Source organism: Cygnus atratus, chromosome 16 (genome assembly GCF_013377495.2).
Source record: "Cygnus atratus isolate AKBS03 ecotype Queensland, Australia chromosome 16, CAtr_DNAZoo_HiC_assembly, whole genome shotgun sequence".
Lineage (NCBI taxonomy): Eukaryota > Metazoa > Chordata > Aves > Anseriformes > Anatidae > Cygnus > Cygnus atratus.
This window is the reverse complement of record NC_066377.1, coordinates 8,582,531-8,606,990: the sequence shown is the minus strand read 5'-3', so window position 1 is coordinate 8,606,990 and position 24,460 is coordinate 8,582,531. Positions and strand designations below refer to the sequence as shown.

Here is a 24,460-nt window from a genome sequence, read left to right as displayed (position 1 = left end):
CATCTACATTTGCAGTCAGAAACAAGGATGCAAAAAAAATTAATAATAATCAGAATGCTTTGTTCAAGTTCAAACAGCAGTGATCGAGCAGCAGGAATGCCTCTTGAAATCCCTCAAGTGTCAGCTCCATTCACTGCATATGGAATAGCAGCACATTAAGATACAACACATTTCATTTTTATTCCCCAACTCAGCAACAAGCTGGAATTCCATTCATGATCTAATACAGCCAAGTATTCAACCACAGTTCCCTGGCTGGTGTCTGCTATACCCAAGATTCCCAGATGGTCTCCTATCCAAATAATATAAGGACTGCTTAAAGTCCATCATCAGGTGAGTTCAGCTGATAGACTTCACCTAAGAATAAAAGGCACCAATTCTCTGTGTACAGATCTTCACTGAGAACGGTAGACAAACTAAACAAGAAGTGATTTCCACTGTGTATTCACGCTGTGACTGTGGTATTGGCAGAGTTGAAAGCAGCAGCACCACAGTGATGGCGAGTGCAGCATCTTCTAATCTCTGCACCAGACCAATCCTTAAGGTTTAACATCTCTCCTTTGTCTAACACAGGTATTGATGACATATTTTACTCCTTACAAATATCATACTAAAAAGTGCCTCAATCAGATTTTTTTTTTAAAAATCAGTGGTTTTTTTTTTTTTTAAATCAGTTTTTCTGTGCAGAAGAGAGAAAGGGGAGTTAAAGTTCTTCAGCGTGTGTGATTTCACAATTACAGATTTTCATAGTGAAGTCTGCAAAACTCCTAGCCCAATTAAGGACATTTTTCCAATTATTACTTCTCCTGAATAAAGCTACCCGGTAGTTTATACCCTTAAAACCTACTCCCATTTTTGTTACTCATACCGTAAGTGCAGCAGGATTCATTTGGCACATGCCCAAACTGAGTCACATAGGGCTTTAGCCTCTTCTGTTAAGAGGATATCCCTACCAATTCCAAGAAAAGGGTCCTGGAACCAGGAATGAGTTAAGTCCGTAATCTATAAGAGAAAGTGCTACAGATGTGTTGATTCTAAACTCTCTTTCTCGATCTTCCCACTTTGCCTGCTCCTCACTCTCCTCCTAAGCAGATTGTTGACATGTACCCATGTCCACTTTCATTAAAGCATCTAATTTGCAAGCCTCACGCATATTCCAGCTAACCATACCTGTAGAGTCCTTAAATAATACGCTTAGTGCAATAATACAACCAGATTAAAAGCAGTAATCGGATCGCAGAGGTTTTAGGCAACACGGGGGTCATGGGAAGGGATGACAAGATTGTTAGGCCATCTGTTTCAGCTGGTCAGGAGGTGTGTGGTATTCTTTCGCTCTTATTGCACCTCTTTCTGGAGGGCAGGTGAGGGAGATGATCTGCTCTATGAGTTTTCCCTTTTGCCAGGGCTGCATATGATGTAAGGGCCACGTTTCAGCTGTTTCAGCTGGCGTTCAGTCTCTGGTGAGCACAATCCCACCTAAAAAGAAGCACCAGAGGTAGTCTGAATCTTTTCTAATCAAAATAGTTCCATAGCATTTTCCAGGTGCTGACAGCAGTCTAACTGTAATTACAAACATTAACAATTCAGCACTGTAAACCTCCACATCATTTTCTCTCTCTTTTAGAGCTTTTAGCTAGGTCTTGTATCACCATACAACTGTAACAACTGAACCCCTCAGGAACACTGACTTTAGCACTCTGAAAAAGTCTATTTTACAAAAGAAATCACTTTTTTCCATATATGCAAAGTACAGGCACACAATTTAAGACAAAACCCTATGTCCATCTTTCTGTGCATCTTTCTTTCCTCTCTTGTCACATCTTTGATACAGTGGCAAACATTCCAACGAGTAAGAAAGCGAGGAGCTATAACCACAAGAAACAGGCTGATTTGCACAGTGAGATATTTTGATTACTAAGCAGCTTTAAAAATCTGCTTTAACTTTGGATTCTTTTAGTCCCAACTGGTTATTTGTACTGTTGTCCCCGGCCTGGATTCTTTGACCTTCTGACATACAGTTACTGCAGTCTGTTGAATGTGTCCCCAAGCAGAAAGCAGATTGGATAGAGATTAGATAACATCATGGTGTAGGGGTTGGGTACTTCTTTTTTTCTTACCAGTTTCCTGTTGATAGAATCACACTGATAAGGAGTTTAGTTGGTAGTTGAAGTATGAAACTGCAAAAAGCTGCCTTTTAAGAGACATGTTCCAACTGGGATGTGAAAGCAGCCAAAAGATTGTCTGATGCAGAGCGGTGCTCTGGTGCTTAGGCCCATCCATCTAAATATTACACAGGACCAACGAGGAGCTAAGGAGGATCACCGTGGGTACACAGCACAAGGTTAAGCATTTTCAAAGCTGTTTATGAACACGGTTAGAGAAACACCGCAGAAACAGAGGAAGCTATTTGAGATATTACTTCACTCTGGCTGCATCTTACCATGTTGTTTCTGAAAGTTATTGCTCCACAGTGCTTGAAGGGAAGATGAGTTAGCAGAACAGTGTGCTTATGTCCCATCTGCTTTGGTACAAAGTCACCCAGGTTGCTTCCAGCTATCAAAAACATGGAAAAGTAAGAGACCCTAGTGAGAGCTGGGTTGGAATGAACCTTGAAACAAACCAACTGGTCACCTACACTTCAGTTTGGAGTATTTTTACTTTAAATATCTGGATGTACTGGTTTGAAGAGCTACTGGCTCTGCGGAACCTGAAGGCACAGCTTTATCTTCCACTACCTGCAAGGAAAATGAAGAACTAGCCAATGCCTGTGCCGTTAGTGGTTTGTTAGCATCACAGCATTTTTCAGTTGTAATCATAGAGGCTGTGGTTTCACACTCAGTGGCACGGACAACCCCCACTCTCCACGCTCACCACTCTGCTGGCACAGCTGTTTTTGCAGCTGTGCAGTGGACCAGAACAGCTGAAAAATTCCTTTCAGCTGACAGTTCAGTTTACCCCACAACCATGGAAAAAGGTGTGCTGATTCAAAACAGGAGCAGTGCGAGAACGGGGACAATCAGCTGAGGGGAGAGAAGTGGTCACTGAAAAAGCTGACATGAAAAAGCTGAGAAACAGAGGTCTCAGCAGCAAAGAAAGGGTCAGGCTACACATGCAGCAGCTCCCTCTAAGGCAGAAGGGAGTCACAGATACGAACTGGGGGCTGTGCAAGCAGCAGTACAATGTAAAGCAGATTTTCTTTGATTAGCCGTGGCCTCTAATCTCTCCTGTGCCCCCCTGCAGCGAATTCCAGAGTTCAACAGCCCCCACTGGACTTTCCTGTTAAGGCTCAAATCATTAAAAGTATTTGTTTAGTAAAGGCTAAAGCACTCAGGTTCCAGTCCCTGAGAGCTCTGTGACGCTAAATGTTGTCAGCCTTTTGACTACAAGCCATATTCCATAGGCTCTTGGTGATTCACTGGTAGGGTTCTATGGAAATTTTATCTCCAGGCTTCACCTTTCACCCCAGCCCATTTCAGTAGCTAATGAAAACTGTTCGGACGAAGTGAGCTAGCGTGGTCCCGGACACAATCCTGAGCATGTGGCAAAGCCTCTGCCAAAACTTGCATACTCAGCAGAGATGTCACAAGCTGGCCTTCTCTGACATCCAAAGAGGGAGCTTCAGCACGCGGAAAGCTGACAAGCCTGATGACAATGTACTGTGGAATTTTGTGGGCCAAAAAAAGATGTAACAAAGACAGGAAGAAACCCTGACCTACCGGGCTCTCCATCAGATAACTTTCCCAAATTTAAAATTTTACATGTCTGAAATCAAGGATTTATACTGCCCTAGGACCAGGTTTCTCTATCAGAACATTTTTTCCTGATGATGCTGTATTACACATGAACCAGCAAACATGGTCTGAATAATGTGAGCTTGATCCACATCAGGCTTGACTCAACGCTGTTGCTTAGGGCAGAAGGTGTTCAAAGATGGGAAGGGTCTGTTCCCAGGGTGATCCAGGATTCACTTCTTCTACAACTTCCAAAAGGATTAATATTTCTCACAAAACACTCCTAGTTATACCCTAGAGAATATTCCTCAATTGGCGTAATTTCAATAAAAGCTACTTCCATGAAATCACCGTGAATTACTGGACAAATTCACATTCCTCAAAAAATTACGTTACTTGGAATCAAAGCTGAACTGGATGGATTGGTTTTCTTGTCAGGAAAGAAATTCTGGATTTTAGCTTGCTATTTTCACTCTGTAGTGGAATAAAACCAAACCAAACCATACCAAAAAGGCTGAATAATTTTTCATGGAGCAGCTGGAGAGTCTGCATACCTGCCCTCTAGGGAAATGGCTGCCTGACCCTCAGAGGAGACAACCGGTGGAAACCAGCAATCCTTAGCTCCCAGCCCTCGGGGAGACCTGGTCCCGCAGCAGCCTGCCTGGAGAACTGCCGAGGGGCCGGGGCACCCACCAGTTAATATTGCTAAAGAGCCCAAGCTGCCCAGGAGCCAGAGATCCTGAAGACCCCAGCAGGCTGTGGGAGACCCATTAGTCTGGAAGACCTGGCTTGAAATAGTCTAGTGATGGGCTGCACAGAGCTACGGCAGTCACCCCACTAGACCTCCAGCAGAGGGCTGGTGGCAGCCCAGAGGTTGGAAGAGCTGCAGAGATGGGTTTCTGGCTCTCAGCTTTCAGTCCGTCTGTCAGCAGGCTCCTGAGGAGCTGGGCGGGTGAGCTGGAAGGAAATCAAGCAGGTTTTCAAACCTGCCTGGCAGGCAGTGAAAATCCTACCTGTTTTCTGTCAATTTTGCAGAAAATGTCATACTCCCCCAAAGATCCAAGCTGAGATCAGCAAGAATTGCTTCTCCTTTCCTGTGAATATTTTTGAGACTTCCAAAACTTCCCTGGTACCTACTTGAAAAAAATGTTGACTTTCACAAACTGAAAATTGAGAAGAAAAAAAAATGGGATGAGTCAATTAAAAGTTTTCTTTAAAAAACATTTTCTTCATTATTTTTTTCCAAGACAAGATGTTCACTGAAACCAATTCTGCACCTCTGAATACTTCCATTTAAATAACAATTGTACACTGTTTTGAATGTCTATTTGCATCATTTAGGCATCACTGAGCATGCAGAAATCTGGGGGCTTGGTTCTTAAGCCTATTTGTACTGGTGTTTATCTATACAATATCTATAATATTTGCAAGTAAACAACCTTGAAAGCGCAGGCCTCGTGGAAGTATCAGGCCCCGCACAACATTTCACTGGCACTTAGATTTAGTTGCCTGAACCAAGCAATCCCTCAGTAAGAATTTCACACTGGCTGTCACCATGCAAAACAGTTACGAGTAACCCAGTAAAGGTCTCCTTCACCCCAGTGAAGTAGGAAGGATTTGTTATTCACGACCAGTTTCTTCTTCTGTCACTTTGCCAGGTACCTGAAGAGAGGTTGCTTGAATCAGAATCTGCACTGCAATTCACATTAACCTCCCGGTGTCCTGCATGCCAAATCCTCCTGCCTGCCTCACTCACATCCCAGATAAGGCTGGGGGCAGTTATTGGGAAGTGCTTACTACAAAACACACCTCTCTGAAGTTTATAGCAATTCAGCACTCCTGAAAAATCAGGTCAGAAACAGTAATTTTGACTAAACACAACTATGGGTGGCTGCATTTAAACAGGCAGACTAGAGTACTGATGGTATTTACGATGATCAAGGCAGACCCAGCTTAGAGCCAGCACATAGTCCTGTCCAACGCCCACTGCACTGCTCGGAAGTGGACCCTGAAATGGGACCATAATAATCTTAACATTGGTGGTCTTGGAGAAGCGTGAAAAGATCCTCTTAAGTCAACGGGAACACACGTACAGCATTGGGAGAGGTGCACTGATCCCACTATCCAGACCATGATAACTGTACAAACAGAAAACAAGGAAGCCTTCCAGAACAAGCAGAGCCCCAGGCGTACAGGAACACCTGGTGGTTTGGCATACCACTACAGAGCTTAGATAAACAGTTCTAAAAGTATTCTGGGACCATGGAGAGGATTCCCAGAATCTCATTTGGCATTTAAAATGGGATCTTGTGCCATACATTTGTATGATAAAAGTCCTGCTTTCAGAGGGAGAGACGGATACACTCTTCGTAGCAAAAGCAGCACGCGGTCATCCCAGCGGCTGGTTGGCTTTGCCTACAGTGGGAAGAGGTCTTGGCTGGAAGACAGCTAAAGGGGAGAGATATTACATATAGAAAGGTGAACAACCATTTTAATTTAGAAAAAACACCAAAACATCCAAAAACCAAAATCAGGCTGTCCAAACCAATGCAAGCTGTAGCTTACTCAATGGTGCAGTTATGATTGCAATTATTATTTAACAGTTGTAGTGCAGTAGTGGTGACGAACACGTCTAGAAACGCACTGTGCAAGCTATGTACTGTGCAAACATGGTGACACAGTCAGGATGTCTCTGGAGTCATATTTACTGGTATGCACTCCTGAATTGTAAGAGATGGTAAAAAACCAGTCCAGCTCAAAATTATATCTGGAAACATTCCTTCAAGATGCATGTTAATGTCAGTGGTCTTTCCAGGACTTGTGGTGCAATCAGGTACTGGAGAGTGGCTGGATTTTGAATTGGTCAGTTTTTCAAAGAGGACAAAGTGCTCACCCATCAGCAAACAAAATAAATAAGCAAAAGCTAAGGCCAACCTTAGACCATCCATGTCATCTGCCAGCTCGCAGGGCTGAGCTGATTTCAGGGTGGTGGAATTTCGCCAGGCTGAAACAAAGAAACCACAGAGTTTATGGGCTGACACAGCAAGGAGGCGGGGGCTGTTCAGGAGGTGCTGAGCTTACACCCCCTTCCCGGGATCGCAGGCTGCCCGCTCCCACAAGGCCCCGCGTTTGAGCCACGTACTGCAAATGAAAGTGCAGGGAGACGAGTTACAAGAAATCAGCATGCTGAGAATAAAGCTAACAAGAACCAAGAAGGCTGGGGCAGCTGATAAATGCTTCAAGCGCACAGCGTTGGTTCATGCAAGTAAGACCAAATCTAGGGATTTTGAAGAAGAAGAAAGGTGGAAAAGGAAGACAGAGTTAGGTTCCAGTTAATATTCTTGCTGCACTTAAACTAGACTTTACAAACTGGAGAGGGATGAAAAGAAGGAGCTAGAAGGAACTTTCTTGCCCAACCTAAAAAATCCTTTTACCTCTTCCTAAGATCTCAAAATTCAGTAGTATTCCAGAAAGGAATATATTTCCTTTGGATAAATGTTATTTACCAATTCTCATGTGAGATTGAACTCTGGTTCCTATTCCCAGAAGCAAATGACACTGGACAAATAATCCAGCAGAACTGTGCCTTAGTTTCTCCTTCCATGAAACCACCTTTTATAAAGCATTTACCTCTGTTTGGATGAAGTATAAATCAAGCATGTAAGTTTAAAACACAGTTACTCATATTAAATCATTCATTAAGCTGGCCTGTATGTTGCTATTTTCTCCCCACCCCAGGTCATAGAGGTCATTCAGAAAAGCTGTCATTTTGAACAGCGAATAACCAAGTTACACATGAAGTCTGTATTTCACAAAAGATCACTCAGCCTACAGCTGGTTGGGAGAGGGAAATCGGAGTCTGTCAGGGAAGGAGATGTTGGAGAATAAGTTTTCCCTCCCCTGTACAAAATTCAGGACTCCCTGAATTCTGTAGCTGGGAAGTGGCTGGTCACAGACAGTGTCCCTTTGGGGCTGCAAGCAAGACACCCACCCAAACCTAGATGCTGATGGCAGAAGAGTAAGACCTTTCTCCAGAGGGACCCTCCCATTATCTTATCACATGGAAGGAAATTAGAAACCACAAAGCATGAACAACGTGAACAGAAAAGCCACTGGTTTTTGCACTGTCCCTTCTCCTCCCCTGCACGTACCTGGACAAACGCATGTTTTAAACAGTTGGTCTGCACTGGTGAAACTCTGGCAAAAATGTAACCATGCATTTGGTTCTGAAAGTCAACATACTGGGATCACAGTGTAGCCAGGAAGAAAGATTAGGCAGGGTTTTCTTACAGAAGCTGGTATCTGACCTCTTCTGCTTACACAAGGGAAAAATCTACACTCAGAAGGAAAGCAGGCATAGCCATTTACGCAGGGTGCCTCGTGGATATCATGGATCCTCAAATAGTAACAAAAGTGAAATACGCTCCCATCTGCAGAAGCTGGCTCCACGTTTCTGGGCAGAGCTGAGAAATTCTCTTAACATAAATCTTGTCCTAAAGGGACCGTGTCACACAGCCACACGTCGGTGTTGTGACAGTGGGGAGACATCACCTTCGTGCCCCCTGCGTTGCCAGATATGCCTAGCAAGGTCTGCTGCCCTTTTCTACGTGCAGCTCTGATGGGGATGGAGATGCACTGATGCTGTTGCCTTCTCATTCTGATCCTGTACACTTGTAGTAGCCAGTTGTGCACACTGGGATAGAAGCCTAACCTTCACCGGTGCTGCTCAAAATGTATCACAGTGCTCATCTCTGAGCAGTATTCATTTCGTGACCAAGACTCCTGACTTCTTTACACGCTAGAAAAGATTACAGTGAAACAGTAGGTCAGGAGTTCTGTCCCCTCTGCACTGCATGTTATCCAGCAGTGCCCACAACTATGTGCCCAGGGTGGGCTGTCATCAATGGCATGCCCTTGATAGGGCTTTGGGGGGGCTGCTTTAGTAAGGAAAACTGAGCTCTAATTCTGCTGTTGTGGTCCGCCTCCCCTGGTCTGCTGGATGCGAACCAGAAAACAGCCTCACCAAAAATGACCTTGGAAAAAGCATTCTTCCTTTAGCCGGAGAAAACCTTTTCAAGAGAAAAGCTAGAAAACCAATAAAATTTTTGGAATGAACAATCACTAGGACACTCTCCAGAGGCCAAATGTGCGCAGATGTTACACATCTGCACAAGCCAGTCCGCCTGCCCTTCCAGCAATATCTGTTTGTTGATAAAGTACTACAATTACAAAAGCAGATTAAATGATGGAGTTTATTCTCTTTGATCACAAGAGAGTTCCAGGGTCTCACTGCTTTGCTTTATCTGGTTGTTCAGAAGTCTTCCACATACGTGGACATTTCTGTGGCATTATTTTTCACTTCACTGAAAGACTCAATTTTCCAAGCAACGGAACACCTTCTTTTCTTTCTACTGTGCATTATTCCCAAAGCGAGCACTTGCGAACAAACAAGCAATATCATTTTTCTGGGAGGAAACCAAAGAACTACTGGGTAGACACTTCAAGGTTTCTACAAGCAGAACTGAAGCTAGCATTATCACTGGGCATAAGATCACAACAGCAGTGATTCATGCCTCCGTGCTCTCACCTACGCCTGCCTCCCTGTCTGGGATGAACCAAGGAATTGCCATTCTGCAACAATTTCATGAAGGGATGTGCTCCACCAGCTCAAGATCCAGCAAGCATTCAAGCTGCCACAGAACTGTGGATATGAGGCTGAAGATGGAGGCTGGCAAGGACAAGCCTGCTAATTTCCCGGAGCAGGGCTTCATTTCATTCTTTGCAGAAAGGCACATGCTAATCACGGTGTGTCGCACGGCACTCTAAGGGCTGACGTGATTCCTCTCATCACGGGCAGATAGGATCTTTCACATGAAACACTTTTCCAACTTCCTACAAGTTGATTTCAAACTGGAAAACATATGATTTTATATCCTTTGCAAAAACTATCTGTTGGCATTAATAGATAAACCTGGCCCAACTTAGGACACACGTGCCAGCATGCTTTTGCAACTCACAGCTCTTGTCACATGGAGACCCAAGCTTAAATGCTCGTGGGGAAAGTATAATGTTTTTGTGCCCAAACTCTGGAAGCAAGGTTTTGTACACAGGTAGGAGTTCCTAGGGGAATTCACTAGGATAGAATGCCTTAGGTACTTCGTAAAGTCTTGTTCTGTTTTACGCTAGCCCACAAAAATCAGGCACATTAATTTGTTAAGCTCTGAGCCTGGAGTTGAGACCTGATGAACTATTTGAATGACAGCCTGAAAAATATCAGTGTTCAAAGGGTAGGAACTACCTGAAAAACAAGTTTAAAAGGCAGTATCAAGAGTTTCCATGTTTGAGCAGAGTTATGCGTTGGCAAGTGGCCCATATGGGTCTTAGGCTGGGTTTCTGATAAGGCAGCAGGGAGGAGAAGGGGGAGGCTTGTACTGGTGCCCCAGAAGCAGAACAACTGGCTGGGAAGAAGAAGCTGCACAGATAAATTGGGCCAGCAACTCCCCGCTCTGCTGAGGTGCCTGAAGCCAAGACTGCCTGAAACGGGGGAAACCACGGCCCCACTTCAGAACAAACAAAGAAGTGAAAAAGGCCTCAGGCTGGGTCATGCCTTGTGAAAATGACAACATATTTTGAAGTTAAACAAGAAAAAAAAAAAAAGGAAAGAAAAAGGAACAAGGAAAAGTCAGCCCCCCTGCTCAGCTATCCTTTCACACAAAACACTAACAGCATGGCAGATGTGGGCAAAATTTATTTAGTTTTTTTGCTGCTGCTTGCTGTTTTGCTGTTTTCCCACAAATATGAAGTCACTGAGGTAAGAGATGGGTTACATTCTTTCAGCAAAGTCCCCATCCATGAGAAACGTGCTTCCTTCTGGGTCCTGACATAAGCTCAAGTTTCAGAGATTTGGACAGTCTGACTGAAATTCTCAAAAGGACCTGAGAGGGCCCATCAGAAACATCCAACTAAACAAAAGTGAGCAGAACTGCAGTCCTGAATTTACTGGGACCTTCAACACAAAAGGGATGGTGGAGAGCCAAGGGAAGAATGGAGGGATTAAATTCAGATGGACAATGAAACCCTCCTAGGACAGGGATGGAGACGGAAATATCTCCCCTCAGGTATTGCTCAGCGTTGAAGTTAGGCAGTTTGGAGAAGGACTCACTGCAGAGCAGCGACGAGACAGTCTTCAGTTCCAAGAACACCAAGTATCCTTGGAGGAAGGAGCAGGTTCCTCAGACGAGTGTCACTGTGATTTTGCCCAAATTCCTGAAGGGCAATAATGCCATAGGAGATGCCAAGAAAACAAGCCAAACCGTAACAGCTCCTTGACCTTAGTATTAGCAGCAGATTACACTCAAATCAGAGTGTTGCCACATCTCTGCTTTTAGATGTATGAATGAAGAGGAAAGAGGAAAAAAGAGGGAGGCCATAGCTGTCCTAAAAATTAGTGCTGTGCCCAAAGGATCGGATATGAGTATGAGGAAAAGATTATTCAGCAGACCCTTACCAACGGCAGAGTGTGGACAAACAGCAGGGTGCCTTCCCCACTCTGAACTTTCCCCACCCACTGTAACGTGGTTTCAGCCAACAAGCCCAGATCATGTGTGGCAGCATTCACCAAGTCACAGGCTGTGTACAGTTCTTCCTTCTCCTTTTCATTTGCTGGAGGCGCCTGCCTTTGCTGAGAAGCCTTTTCCTTCCCTGATTTTTTTGAGCTGCTGAGCTAACGGTTTCCTTTTATTTTTCTCTAGTGAAAATATAGAGGAGAGGAGTAGCCCAAGCCTGACCACGGGGTAAAGGGGTGGCTACATTATCAAATCCCTCTGTGTGGCTCAGCCACTTCGCCCATGACCATGACTCTCCCATCTGGTTGTTTTGGAAGGCATACAGAGAATGCCAGGCAACAGTGAGGGGGGATTACTGACGAAAAAGTCTTTGCGACTTCAGTGTCCATACTGGTTTTAATCTCAAACCCAAGGAAAGGGATAGGGAAGGGAAGAGGAGAGGAGATGTACTGCAGCGTGCTGCCATCTGTCAAGGGAAAGGATTCTGCTTAGAGCAGGAGCAGGAAGAATTCTCTTAAGGATGAAGAAAACAGCTTACCTGGAGGAGATTCTAAACCCACTTAATAGAAGCAGGCATGCTACTGCCTCTAGTTGCTTCAGATATATAAAAACGATGGGGGAAACAGCAAGGTGTGTTTGTCAAAGCTGCTAGTGCTATGCCCAGCAGAATGGATTTGAGCACAAAGAACACCGGACTGGAAAGTATTCCTGTGTCACCAAGTCAGGCTCCTGCTATTACGGGCAGGCACAGCATGAGCTAGCTAGCTTCTGACTAGTCCTGTATGTCCAACTACACTTCAGTCCTATATATATATTCTTCCTACATACTCATAAGAAGTCAGTCAGTGTTCAATGACACCACTGGCTTTCCTTTGAGCCCCCAACATGAGTAAGAAGCAGCTAACTTGCGGGGGAAGGAGGAGGGACAAGGAGGAAATGCCAGCCATGAAAGTTGGTCCAAAAAAGTTGGAAATCACATTCAGCCTCATTTCTAATTTTAGTCACTTTCCGAGGCCATCAAACACTAAATATTATTCTGCTGACCAAACCACAGATTTAGGAAGTGGCTGAATCCTGAGGATAGAATGATACTGTTTGTTTTGTGCATACAGCAGCCATGCACACCAGGGACATCAGCTGGGCGGTGGCTGCTGCGGAGGAGCAACACTAGCCTAGGCTACCTGCCACGGTCTCATCTCTTTTCCTCACTCCTGCTGAAGCTTCGGAGTAGGCCATGAGCAGCAGATAACTCCTCTACATGTTTACCTTCTATTTTGCCATCCTGCAGAACAGTGGGAGGGAGGCCACAAACTCTGTCACCCTTGCCAATAAATGGCTGTAGAGCGCTAATGACTTTGGGGGCCAGCTGATCTAGATCAGACTGGAATGAGCCAACTGGAGCAAGAGGGAAAGCTTGTATGGCATCATCCGTCATCTTCGGCTTGGGTTTGTCCTGAGCCAGAGTTACGCAAACAGCTCATGATCTGAGGGCAGTGACAGACCATTACTCACAGACTGGCCTCCCTCGGCACTGAAGTTCGAGCTCTTCATTCATCACCTGCCTTGGCAGCTCTTTTTGGTTAACTGGAGGAACACTATGCCACGGGATACTACCATAGCCAGAATTTGACATAACTTGCACATTAGGTGTATGTGTGAGCATTAGAAACATCCTCACGCCATTAAGGAGCAATAAAAATATTACTCTTCTACTAGGGTGCTCACTGAGATGTCTCAGTTTGGAGAGAGACTTCCTCTTTCATGCGGGGGTAGCTTTATGTTTACCACAGGGTAAAAGTAAGCACACAGGGCAAACCACAGCATAGATGATATGCAGCAAGTTCACACCTTACCTTGCCTCACAGTAACATATTCAATTTGCTATATCCTTAGAAATAATTATATTTAATACCGCCTTAGGAATTGTTAATAATACATTATACTGTTTAGAAGTTTAGAATATGGTGACCTACTTTTCAGGTTTAGTCTACAGAAAGCACTCGGTGTGTTGGGACTTTCTGAAAACAGTGACAGCTGGGTTAGGGTACTTTTTAAACACCTCAGCCCCATCCTGCTGCAGCATTTGCAACGCCCAAAGCACTGTGGTGCTCAAGACTTTTTTTTTTTTTTTTTTTGTAGAGGCAAAAGCTCCTCCTAATTAATTTCCTGTGTGGATGCTAATTTGGAATCCACTTTGGGAGTTCAATTAATTTGCATTACACCGCTTGCATCCTGGAACAGCATCCACACCGCCGTGGAACGGTGATCCTTTTAAAATTCATAGGTTTCATGCAAGTGATTGACTCTGTGCGGGCACAGCGCTTTTATTCAGCCACGGGGAAGGAAAACACCCGCTTCCCGAAGCACTTTCACGGGGAGCCTCGACCCGGAGGGGCCCGACGACGACCTCCGAGGCGCTCGGCGGCGGCCCGCCTCTCAGCCGTCCCCTCAGCGTTCCCCTCAGCCCTGCCCTCAGCCGTCCTCTCAGCCGTCCCCTCAGCCATCCCATGAGCCATCCCATGAGCCATCCCCTCAGCCATCCCCCCAGCCCTGCCCTGAGCCATCCCCTCAGCCCTTCCCTCAGCCCTGCCCTGAGTCGTCCCCTCGGCCGTCCCCTCAGCCCCCGCCGCCCGACCTGCTCCGCCCGGCCCCGGGGCGGCGCAGCCCGGGCGGCCGCCGGGGATTTCCCCGGCCCGAGCCCGCTCTCGGCTTCTTGGAAGCCGGGACGCGTGACGGTGGGGGGCGAGCCGGACGTGTGCCACCGCCATCCGGGCTGCTGGGGGCTCCAGCTGCGCCCGAGAGGGCCCGGCCGGGTGCAGGAGCGAGGGACCGAGGGGCCCCGGCCCGTGGCAGGGCAGCCCACGTTGTCGCCCCCCGGGACACACGGGTGACACAGGCGGCGTGGGGCTTTCTGCGCTTGCCTGGTGACATCCCTTCCCCCCTGCAGATGCTGCTGGTACATGTGCTTTCGCTTTTGCATTCAGCTGACCTACATTGTAAGCAGGCACTTGGAATTGCGTGGCTTTCCCAGCTGATTCTGAGTCCAGACTTTCAAAAACAAAACAGTGTCTTAATACTTGCGGTGTCCCTGCCGATGCCGCCTGCGTGCCGTTACTCACTCAGCCCCTTTTACAGAAACCTGCTGCTTTCATTACACTGGTCCCTGACATCAGTTCTGGCTTGCAGCCTGATCACAATATGAAAAATACTGTGGTTGTGCTTGCAAGCATCCACATTATCACAAGCAAAGCAGGATGAGGTAAGCCAAAATCTGCTCAGACGCAACATGAATGGATTATTTGCACACTTCTCATCTACTGAGCTGCCAGTCTCAGATGTGCACGGGAGTACGGGGACTCAGCTGTTCATACAGTTTACCTCGAGTCTGCACAATGTTTAAATTATAATGAATAGTAAACAAGTCAGAAATAAATTGAACAAGCAGCTTGCCTGGTGACAGTCTGTAACTGCCATTGCTCGGAGCGCTGCAGCATTCCAGTGAAACTCCAGCACAATCTGGGAAGAAAAAGGAAACGCATCTGTTCAGCTGTGTACTGTTCGGATCTGGCAGTGCTAACAGGGAATGGGAAGAAGAGGCTTCATTTTCACGTAGTGTTTCCCAAACCATTTGAAAATCTACTGTCTCTTAGAGTGTAGGCATATTTACATAGCAATTCTGCAGCGGTAGGGCTTCAAAGGCAGCCTCCCTATGTGAGTAAGCCTCATATTTGCATGTGCAAACAGCACTAGCACGTACAAAACACAGGCCCGGGTTCTCAGAACTGTAGGTGTGCTTTTATGCAGCCGGTATGCACATAAAACTACTGTAATTGTACTTCCATATTAAAAGGATGTGCCAACCCTTTTAATTTGTATAGAGATCACTGTTTAATTACCTGCACTATGCTATAATCTAACTTCAAGAAAAGTTGTGCTATAACAGTATATAGGTGTCTAAATACTTATGTATATACTCCTTGTAAATATGAATATTAGCTAATGTATTCAGTGTATGCAAAATCAGTAAGGAATTCTAAGGTCTGCATAATGTTGTGTACAGAAATTAAATTAGCACCCAACATTTTTTTTATGTACATGGTGAAATTAGAGCTGAAGTAGAGAACACAATTTTTCTTCGCTGGGAAAACCCCTCTCAAGTTCTGCATGACAATTCCTGCCTCCAATCATACTCACACACACTACGAAGAGAATTAGTGAGGTTTGTACAGAAAACAAAGGGCATTTCTGTACTTTCTGTGAGTCCATAACAGCTTCACAATTATATAAAAGCCCAGTAACTCTTGATGTTATGCTTGGTAAGTCTGAAATTAGAAGATCACTTACTTCAAGGGATGACACTGATCCACATAAACCACACTGAGGAAACACTCCCTTATGTTAAGCCCTGCAGTTGCTACTTGCGCATCCAAATATTAAACAATCACTTTCTTTATGATAATCTTTTGTCCTTCTCATCTGAAGTGCTCACAAACATTAAAGGTGTTTCATAACCATGAAGTCATCATGCACAATGTTGTTAGCCCATGCTCAGCACAGAGGTGGGAACAGACTCCCACCAATACTCCAGTTCCCAGGTCCCAGCTTCCCTCTTAGTGCCCTTTGTAGGCTGCTCAGGAACTGAAGGGCAAGGCTGCCATCCCAGAACCAGGTATATAGCTCCTACTTCTGAAATGTAAGAAAAATGTCTTTTCGATACCAGTCGGCCATAAACCGCAAGACCAATCCCCTGCCTCCTGCTGTAAACCCACACCCTACAGTTCAGACATCCCCTCACTCAAGCACCTCTGCTATTGTGCAATGGTTAGATGAGGAAAATAATTCTTTCTTAACTCTAGCAGCTGAACTCTCTGCACTCTGCAGCATGAGACTGGATCATGCTGTTCATTATCTTATCTTCCTCAACTACATGTTACTAATGGTCTAAAAATTAGCCAGGCCTTCTGTAAAAATCCACCCACTCTGCTGGTACCTTTGACTCAGTTGAATGGCAGTGTTGGGGTTGACACATTCAAGAAACCCCATTTATCTCCAGCGCAAAAACAAAGCACACGCTTCTAGAACCAACACGCTTACACCACAACAGAGTGCTGTTGAACAGCTGGGACTCTTAAACACCATTATAATACATACAAATAATTTAAACGCATGCCTAGGTGTATTGGGGGGTATTTTCCAGTCTCAGCATACAATCATATACGATAATTTAACTCTGTAAGATGCTGAGTGCTCCCAATATGAAGCTTAGCCCTATGGACTTTACTGGGAGATAAGGACAGCTTGTGTTCTAGCAGCATGCAAGAATAATAATATATATTTTTTGAAACTCTAAGCTGCAAATGAGTTTATTTCAAACCACAGCCCTTCAACAGATTCCCTCATACAGAGCAGGGAGCTCGAGCAAAACATAATACTCCATTCTCTGTAAAAAACTGGGATTGTTCTTCAGGCCCAGAAACTAAAACACCAGCTATGTCACTGGCAATTAAATACAGCAAAAATTTCAAAGAATTACTGTATTCAATGGAATGAAATAAAGCATCTAAGAAGCCAATGAGAACACAAGAAGCTTTGACATCATTTGTCTTGACAGTGGTTCTCCAGGTCTGCTCCCAGCTCCATTTGAACTTTCCTGGTGACACATACAACAGAAAAAAAATATGTTTAGTTTGGATCTGATATTCATGGCACTTAGAAAGCTCAAATGCTTGGCCAAAATAAGAGTGTATAGAAATAATGTAATTTCAGGCAAAAATGCAATATCTGATTAGTCATTCAAAAAAATGGCCGCAGCATTTACCACAAACCAAAAATATACAGCTTGAGGAAAGGTTTTTCTTGCTTGGGGTCCATATGAGGATGTGATTAATATGCGAGAAGATCCTCAGGTCCAAATGCAGTTTGCAAGGCAATCAGGTGACGTGTTTTCTCGTACGTAAGAGATTCCTCCTGATTGGGGATAAGGCGCTCACTGACAGTGGGCAGCTGGCTATCAGATGTGCTGTGTGGCCGCCAGCTCCCCTAGGTATGCAGGACTTTTCTACTACCCTTGGCCAACGTCTGTGTGCAGAAGGGAGTCTGCCCCTTCCTATCTTTTTGTCTGAAGTGAAGTTACTGCCTTATTAGACTCTCACATAACAAAAATAACAGTCTGAATAAGCTGAAAAACTGGTCTCTGGAATTGCCCTCGGGCCTCTGGTAAGTCACACAAGAGGAATGGGTCTTGGGATTGCTTCACTTGGGACAAAGATACCCGTCATTAGCTGATGCTGAACAACACCCCGGACTGCTCTCTGACTGATGAAGACGTGGGATATGGGAGGTGAGGGGAAAGGGCAGGGCCTGTGCTGCACGGACAGGGCGGTGGTTGGTCCGCGCTGATTTCCTGTAACCAAAAGGGCTGCACTTCTGCTTTCCTTCTCACGGCTGTTGTCTAACAGGAAAGTTGCTTTTACGCCTTGTTTGGACACTGATTGCTGAGCACAGGCCAGTTGCATAAGCTCTAAGGGTACCTCTGGTACCTTAATCTGCCCCCTTCCTCATTAGCTGTTTGCTCACTGCCTCCTTTCCTTCCTCTTCTTCATTTCCTCGCTATTGCAGAAGAACGAACACTGAGTGAATGGGGAAAGTGTCCAGAAAGGAACTTCAGACAGGGAAGCATCCAGTGGTCCCTCCGCTACGGGTAACATTTACGGAACCTGCTGTTAATCAGAGATGAAGTTTCTCGGTGCAGCGTCATACATAGCCTGTTGCTGCTTATTACTTAATCATTGCTTCCTCAAATGGCACCCAGAATTGGGTAACAGCTTTCCTGAAGGTGACAGAAGCAAGGAAAAGATAGCACTTCGATGATAAAAATGAAAGCTTCAGTTTATCAAAGGGGCTTTGACCTGTCCACTGATGAGAGAATTGGTCTACTAGGTTCTAGTGAACGCAAACTGGACTCAGAAGAACTAGCTTGAGGTTTTCAGAGGTTCAGCCCTGTCATAGGATGTATCCTCTTATCTGCCTGCCTTCCTGAGCTCACTAGAAATTAACAAGCAAACAATAGAACGATGCCATTTTTTGCCAAAAGTGACTAGCCATTTGTGTTCATTTCCATTTTTGGACATTCAGCTCAAGACGCAGAGTATCAGACAACTATGAGATAGGTAATTTTATCCACAAAAACCCTACTGAGCATAGGCTTGGTAGTCTGTTTCTTATCACTGATGTGCTATTAGGTTATTAAGGAACAGTAAACAGCTGACATTCTTTGTGGTCCTGAAGGGAGATTAAAACTTTCCAAAAGTGCTTCAACTTGCAGTATGTTGTTAGTCCATAAAAGTGCTATGTACAGATACAGATCTTCCTGATCTAGTGGTACTAGACTAGGAAGTTTCAGGACTTTCCTACGTGACAAAAACACTGGAGGTCAAAGTGGATGTAGCCTATGATCTATGTGACATTCAAAATGCCAAACATATTTCCTAGATGAAGGATTAATTTGTGAACCTGTATTCCACTCCTCGTCCCAGCAAAATCATACTTCTCATTTGTCAAACGAATTTCATCAAGGGAGGGGGGAAGTATGAAGACAAACATTTACACTTCAGAAAGCAGCAGCATGAACTTTCTTGGGAAGGTTTGGAAGAGGAAACAAAATCTCCAAAGTCCTAACTGGAATCTCTTGGAACTCTCTGCTGCTCTTTTCAGATTTTCTGTTTTCCCATTTGACCTTTTTAAATTTCCTTACCTTTTTAATATCAAGAAAGCGAGCCCTCGGAAACAGCATTGAGAAGCTAGAGAGAAGTATGTTTAGAGAGAGGATGGAAGGAACAGACTCCATGAAGTTCTGCTGTGGCTGTCATTTGCTTCACTTTTCCAGCTTTAATGGCTCAGCTGTCCCCCCATCAAGAATGCCATTTTTTGCTCAGTGTAACAGATTCCCACAGAGATGGTGCAGAGTATGCTCTCTTGTGGTGACTTTATTTTAACTTTGTGTCTCAGTGAAAGAAAAAGAAAAACCCATTCTGACAACGTATGTTTCCACATTACATTTAGAGGAAAACTATTTTTACAAGTTTTTCCAGTGCAACATTTCACAGAAATGCACTGGTACTCACGGGAAGATTAGGTGCATGAGGCACACACCCACGGAGAACACAAGCATTTAATTCTTCCTCTGGAGACACATGAACCAAGTGCCCCACTGACTAGCATAATGATTTGAAGGACGAGTTAGCTCCTCTGAGACAGCAACAGTAAACAAGAAATCGAACAGCCCATTTCCGTGTGTACACACACGGAGGAAAACGAGTGCTATCAGCCCTGGCATCAAGTGGCTAACCCTCTCCTGCAAAGACCTTGACAACAGATAATCCATACCAATTTACGTGCACTCCCCACACGAAATCTTCCTTTTTTTTTTTTTTTTTTTTTAAAGGAAGCTAGGTCTGGCAAGAAAACAACTTTTAAAACAAACAAAAAAAAAAGAAGGGGTGAATTCTGAACAGATGTGACAGCACACTGGAACGGGGCTCATTCTGCGGGCCAGCATCCTCAGTGGGCTCTGAGAAAAGGGCAAGTACATCTCTACTCTCAGGGGGACTACGGAAGGGGAAACACTGAAGGCACCTCTTCACAAGACTGAGAGTAGTAATCGCAGCTATATAACAGGCCCTTGGCTGCCAGCAGCTCTAGTTAGAAAAGGGAAGCATTAAAAAGCACACAGCTTTTGGTTCCTCGCGCTTATTCATCATGAACATCTTCCCAAACTTAAGAATTTAGAGTCTTATAATGGTTTTCATTAGCAATCTTGGGAATAGTGCATTGTATAGAAGCCAAAGCCCCAGCAGAATAAAATAAGTCTTACCAACAGGAGTGAATATGAAGTACCCCTACGAGCCAGACACATCTCAAAGCAGCTGCTTGTTATTTTTCTTTGGCATGTGTTTTTTTGGATATGAGACACCTTCATCTTCCTAATCCCAAACAGACAGAAGAACAGAACACACTGTGCCTATTGTGGGCCAAATCCTTGGCTGACAGAAATCAGATTCACTCCATTGAAATCAATATAGATGGTTGTATTTGATACGGACTGGGATTCTGACCTCTTGCACTGGCCTCTCACACATCTGAGACATGGGTTACCCTAAGAGTTATCACTTTGCTTCACCAAATAACACAGCTCTAAACACAGAGAGCTTATGGTCTACAAAGAGGCAGGATCAGTCGGCTAATGAGGATACTACACAGGGGTCTGCGGATTTTGTGGGTTTTTGAATTATTGTTTTAGATTTAGAACAGATTTTCCCAGTATTCAAGACTCTGAAGAGACAGCAGTTGGCAATGTAACTTGGAATCTGATAAAACTAATCCTTCAAGTTCATATGCCTCACTGACAGATTCAGTTTGAATTTGTATAGCCTTTACTTTACAATCACAGAACAACAAAACAAGCAAGACCCTAATGTATAAACCCCTTATCTCCAAAAAAAAAAGTAGCTATTTTACTTCATCTTCAGTGTAAAGGCTTCTTAGATGTAAAGATAGATTGCAAAGATATATTTGTTAAATTCCTGTTGGTCAAAGAAGAAGCTGTCAGATTATTTGCATTTTATTACTGCTTTTGAAAACACTGAGACCTTGCTAAAACAGAAGCTAGGTCTCACTTTCAGCAACTGAGACTAATGTTGTCAAGAATATGAAAAGCAAGATTTGTGTTTGAGGACAGATACAAGACCTAACATCTTTTTGCCTGAAAAAAGACCAGAAGAAATAGCAAGAAGTCATCTTGTTCTGCCCAGCAGCTCCAGTTGCTTATGTGAACGTCTCTTGATGAGTTGAGCTAGGTCTGTTGGTGTGTTGCAATCACTCTGGCAGGATTCTGGCAGGATTTCCAAGGCTATTAATTAGCAGATTACTCATCAGTGGGAGCTAGGGCATCCTGTAAACTGATGCCCCCTTGACCCTGCTGAATTAATTTTCCATAAATAAAGCACAAACCTTGCAAATTTCATTGGTCTCCATGGGACAGATTTTCTTCCTTCATTTGCACAGCTAAAGCAACTATTCAAAATGATATAAAAACACCTGCTCAGCACTTAGATGGTAAAATAGCCCCAGAGTCGGTTTTTATACAGAGTTTTCCATACTACATGTATGTCATTGAAACAAAGTGCATGAAATACTCAGGTAAACATGTCAACGCATTTGCAGGCTGTGCTGCAGTCTGCTTGTAGCCTTGAACATTAGAATCTAGTGTGTTTAGAGGGGAAATGTTGACAAGAACACTGGGATTTCCTTCTTGTTTATTTAAAAAGTAAAAGAGGAGTTTTAACTTCTACCTGATGGGCAGATGGATCGATCTTGCATTAGAGCATCTGCAGGACATCACACACAGCTGGGCAGCACATTCTTCTTACGTATTGTGAATGCAGCACAGGATACAAAGCTGAGCAGAATTTCACTTATACAACTGGTGGTTAACTCTGTGCCAGCAGTAATTAGCTTCTGTAAAGAGTTTATAACAAGAAACCACAGAACAGTTTTATTCTGATGAAACTGATGGGAAAAACCCATTTGCGTCTGTCCATGGGGTGTGAGCTCCAAGGCTTGGCAGGAGAATTGAGACGCAGGCTTTCAGGCCAACGGCAAAAAAATTCTTCACTGAACTACAGAGCAGCTTCCTTTTTAATAATTATTTGTATTACAGCAGCATCTCTAGTCCTAGTCAAGGATGAGGGCTCCTGGTATCATGAATGAAACAGCTAAATACAGGCAGGACCTTGCTCCCAAGCATGCATGGTCTGGTGCCCTGATTTGGCAAACACTGGCACTTAAGCTAAATTTTAATACATTTATGCCAAGGAGATTGCTGCCAAAATTAGGTCAAATTTTGAAAAATCAAGGTCTTAATTATTAGTTAGAAAAACGTACTAATACATATTATCAATTCTAAAAGAGCAGTGAGTGTATGCTTAACCCTGAAGGTGGGACTAATTAATTTCAGTGTAATTACATCCACTGATAAAATTAGAGAAGCTGTTGCCAGTTTGTAGCATAAAAGCTTGTATTAACATCTGCACCCATATCAAAAGTGTGCTGGAACAGGTATTTTCTTCAATGTGCTGATAGCATACAGCATATAGAAGCCCCTGTCAGAGGGGCTCAGTGCCCTAAGTACCAGGCAAATACTGAGCTCCTGATCCTACAGCAAAAACATAAAGGGAAAGATGGGAGTGGAGCCATAAAGTTAACTTCAGCTAGCTACCTGGGGCAACACACCAGGTGGCTGCTGAGAATACAGACCAGATCACCTGTGTCACCATTGTCATTAAAACACTTCAATAACTGATTTTACCAACAAAAAAAAAAAAGGAGGAAAAAAAGACATAAAAATACTTTACTTCATATATCCAGGTTTCTTGGAGAAAGTCTACTGAAAAACAGGCTCTTGCCAGACTTTGAGAGGAGAGCTGAAAAGTGCATTGGATAAGGGAAAGTCAACGTTAACAGGACTGGACTTTCCCAGTAGAGGAAGCCATTGCAGGAAGAGAGCATGACTGAGCTGACCTGGGGAGGAAATTCTCTGCTCTTATGGCCACACTACTGGGGGGGTTGCACAAGCGTGTGCTCCTGCTCTGACTGTGCTGGAGGCAGCGCCATCCACAGCCACCTCTGGCAGGGTGCTGCCCCAGCGCCTGTTCCAGGCTGTAACAGCGGAACTTCACTGCCGCTGCCTTCAGGAAATCACATTCTTAGAATTTGTCCCTCCTAGCCTGACGGCTTGGCAAGCTACACTGTCTTTTGTGTAAGGTACTACATGGATCAACCAACTGCTCTCCCTTCTGCTCTCACAACTCACCTCTCTTCAGGGAGATGAGATCTGTATGAACACTGCAAAGAACACAATACACGTGCCAGGCTGGTTGGTACCAAGGCATGAAATACCGAATGAATAACATCAAAAAAAAGTTCATGATACTCAGTTCTATCAGACAGGGTAACAATCTGCCATACAAAAGCATGCTGGTTATCTGAATAGAGCATTCTTTAAAGCCTTAGGTGCAGGTGTAGCTGGTTTCTGTAAAGTATTGTGCCTTTAAACGTGCCCTGCATCACAAACGGGGAAAGGACTAATTGCAGCATATGCTCATTTACCTGTGCTAGTCTAACACAGCTAGGTAACAACAGGAGCAAAAATGTGGCAACATGGGTTTAACAGCCAGAGTATGCAGTCAGAGTCCTTTGAAGTTTGTACTCTGGTTACTAGCACGTTAAACACCTCTCAGCTGCACCTCTGTGGTTGTTAGTATTTATGCTGATTAGATTAAGCCAGCACTGATATTTTTGCACGTGCTACAAATGCACCTTCATTTTCTTGGGTGGTGTGTGCATACGCAGGGCAAGGTGTGAATAGGTACCCAGGGTTTGTCCCCAGGTGCAGGTGGGACTAGCTGCCTGATCCCAGCAGTGCAGAAGGAAGGAGCTGAGCAGCTCTGTGGTGGGGCAGCATACTGCAGCTCTCCTCCTAACTCCATGGAATGGACCTCGGCATTGGGCAAAGGACAAATCGTAACCGAAATTTGTAATTTGCCATACCTTTGGATACATGCATTTTTCTTAACACAAAAAAGGAAGTGGGCATGGTTAAGTAAGTGTATGATTAACTAGAGAGGAGATGTGGGCTCAGTACTTGGTTTTTCCTGACCAAGCTCTATCACCAACTCTGACATCCTATTGAAATTATTTCCCCTCCTTCTGGTTTTGTTTCTCTTCGCAGTTTCTCTGTTTCATTCATTTATGCTGTAGTTTCTCTTGACATGTTTTGCACAGTACATAGCAACAGAGTCCAGACTTACTCTGGGATTTTGGGCACAACTGTAGTAGAAATAAGCAGTAATTCAAATGTGATACTCCTGTTCCTTAGCATACACGCACTTCCTGCCAATTGAAAAAAGCAAGTAAAAAGAGCTTTTTTTTTTCTTTTTTTTTTTTTTTTCTTTCTTTTTTTTTTTTTCCTACAGACCTGTGCACCTAAAGAGAGGAGCAGGTGATGAGGTGCTTGGGCTCTGTACCAGCTCTCTGAGCAGAAAGGCTGGAGTTCAGGACTCCTACCGACAACCTGTACCATTGTTCATGGCGAAGCCAGCTCACTCC

General features: G+C 44.3%; 2 long non-coding RNA genes across 2 annotated transcripts; both read right to left on the bottom strand.

Moving 5' to 3' along the window:
- Positions 1-1,347: 1,347 nt before the first annotated feature.
- LOC126913496 (uncharacterized) lies at positions 1,348-12,074 on the bottom strand. Its single transcript, XR_007708908.1, has 6 exons — positions 11,835-12,074; positions 6,666-6,735; positions 6,050-6,179; positions 4,745-4,894; positions 2,441-2,553; positions 1,348-1,476 (listed from the first exon to the last, which is right to left on the bottom strand). It is a non-coding gene; the product is annotated as an uncharacterized LOC126913496 (long non-coding RNA).
- A 4,570-nt stretch (positions 12,075-16,644) lies between these two features.
- LOC126913498 (uncharacterized) lies at positions 16,645-21,802 on the bottom strand. The gene is made up of 2 exons (XR_007708910.1): positions 21,646-21,802; positions 16,645-16,946 (listed from the first exon to the last, which is right to left on the bottom strand). It is a non-coding gene; the product is annotated as an uncharacterized LOC126913498 (long non-coding RNA).
- Between the last annotated feature and the right edge of the window lie 2,658 nt (positions 21,803-24,460).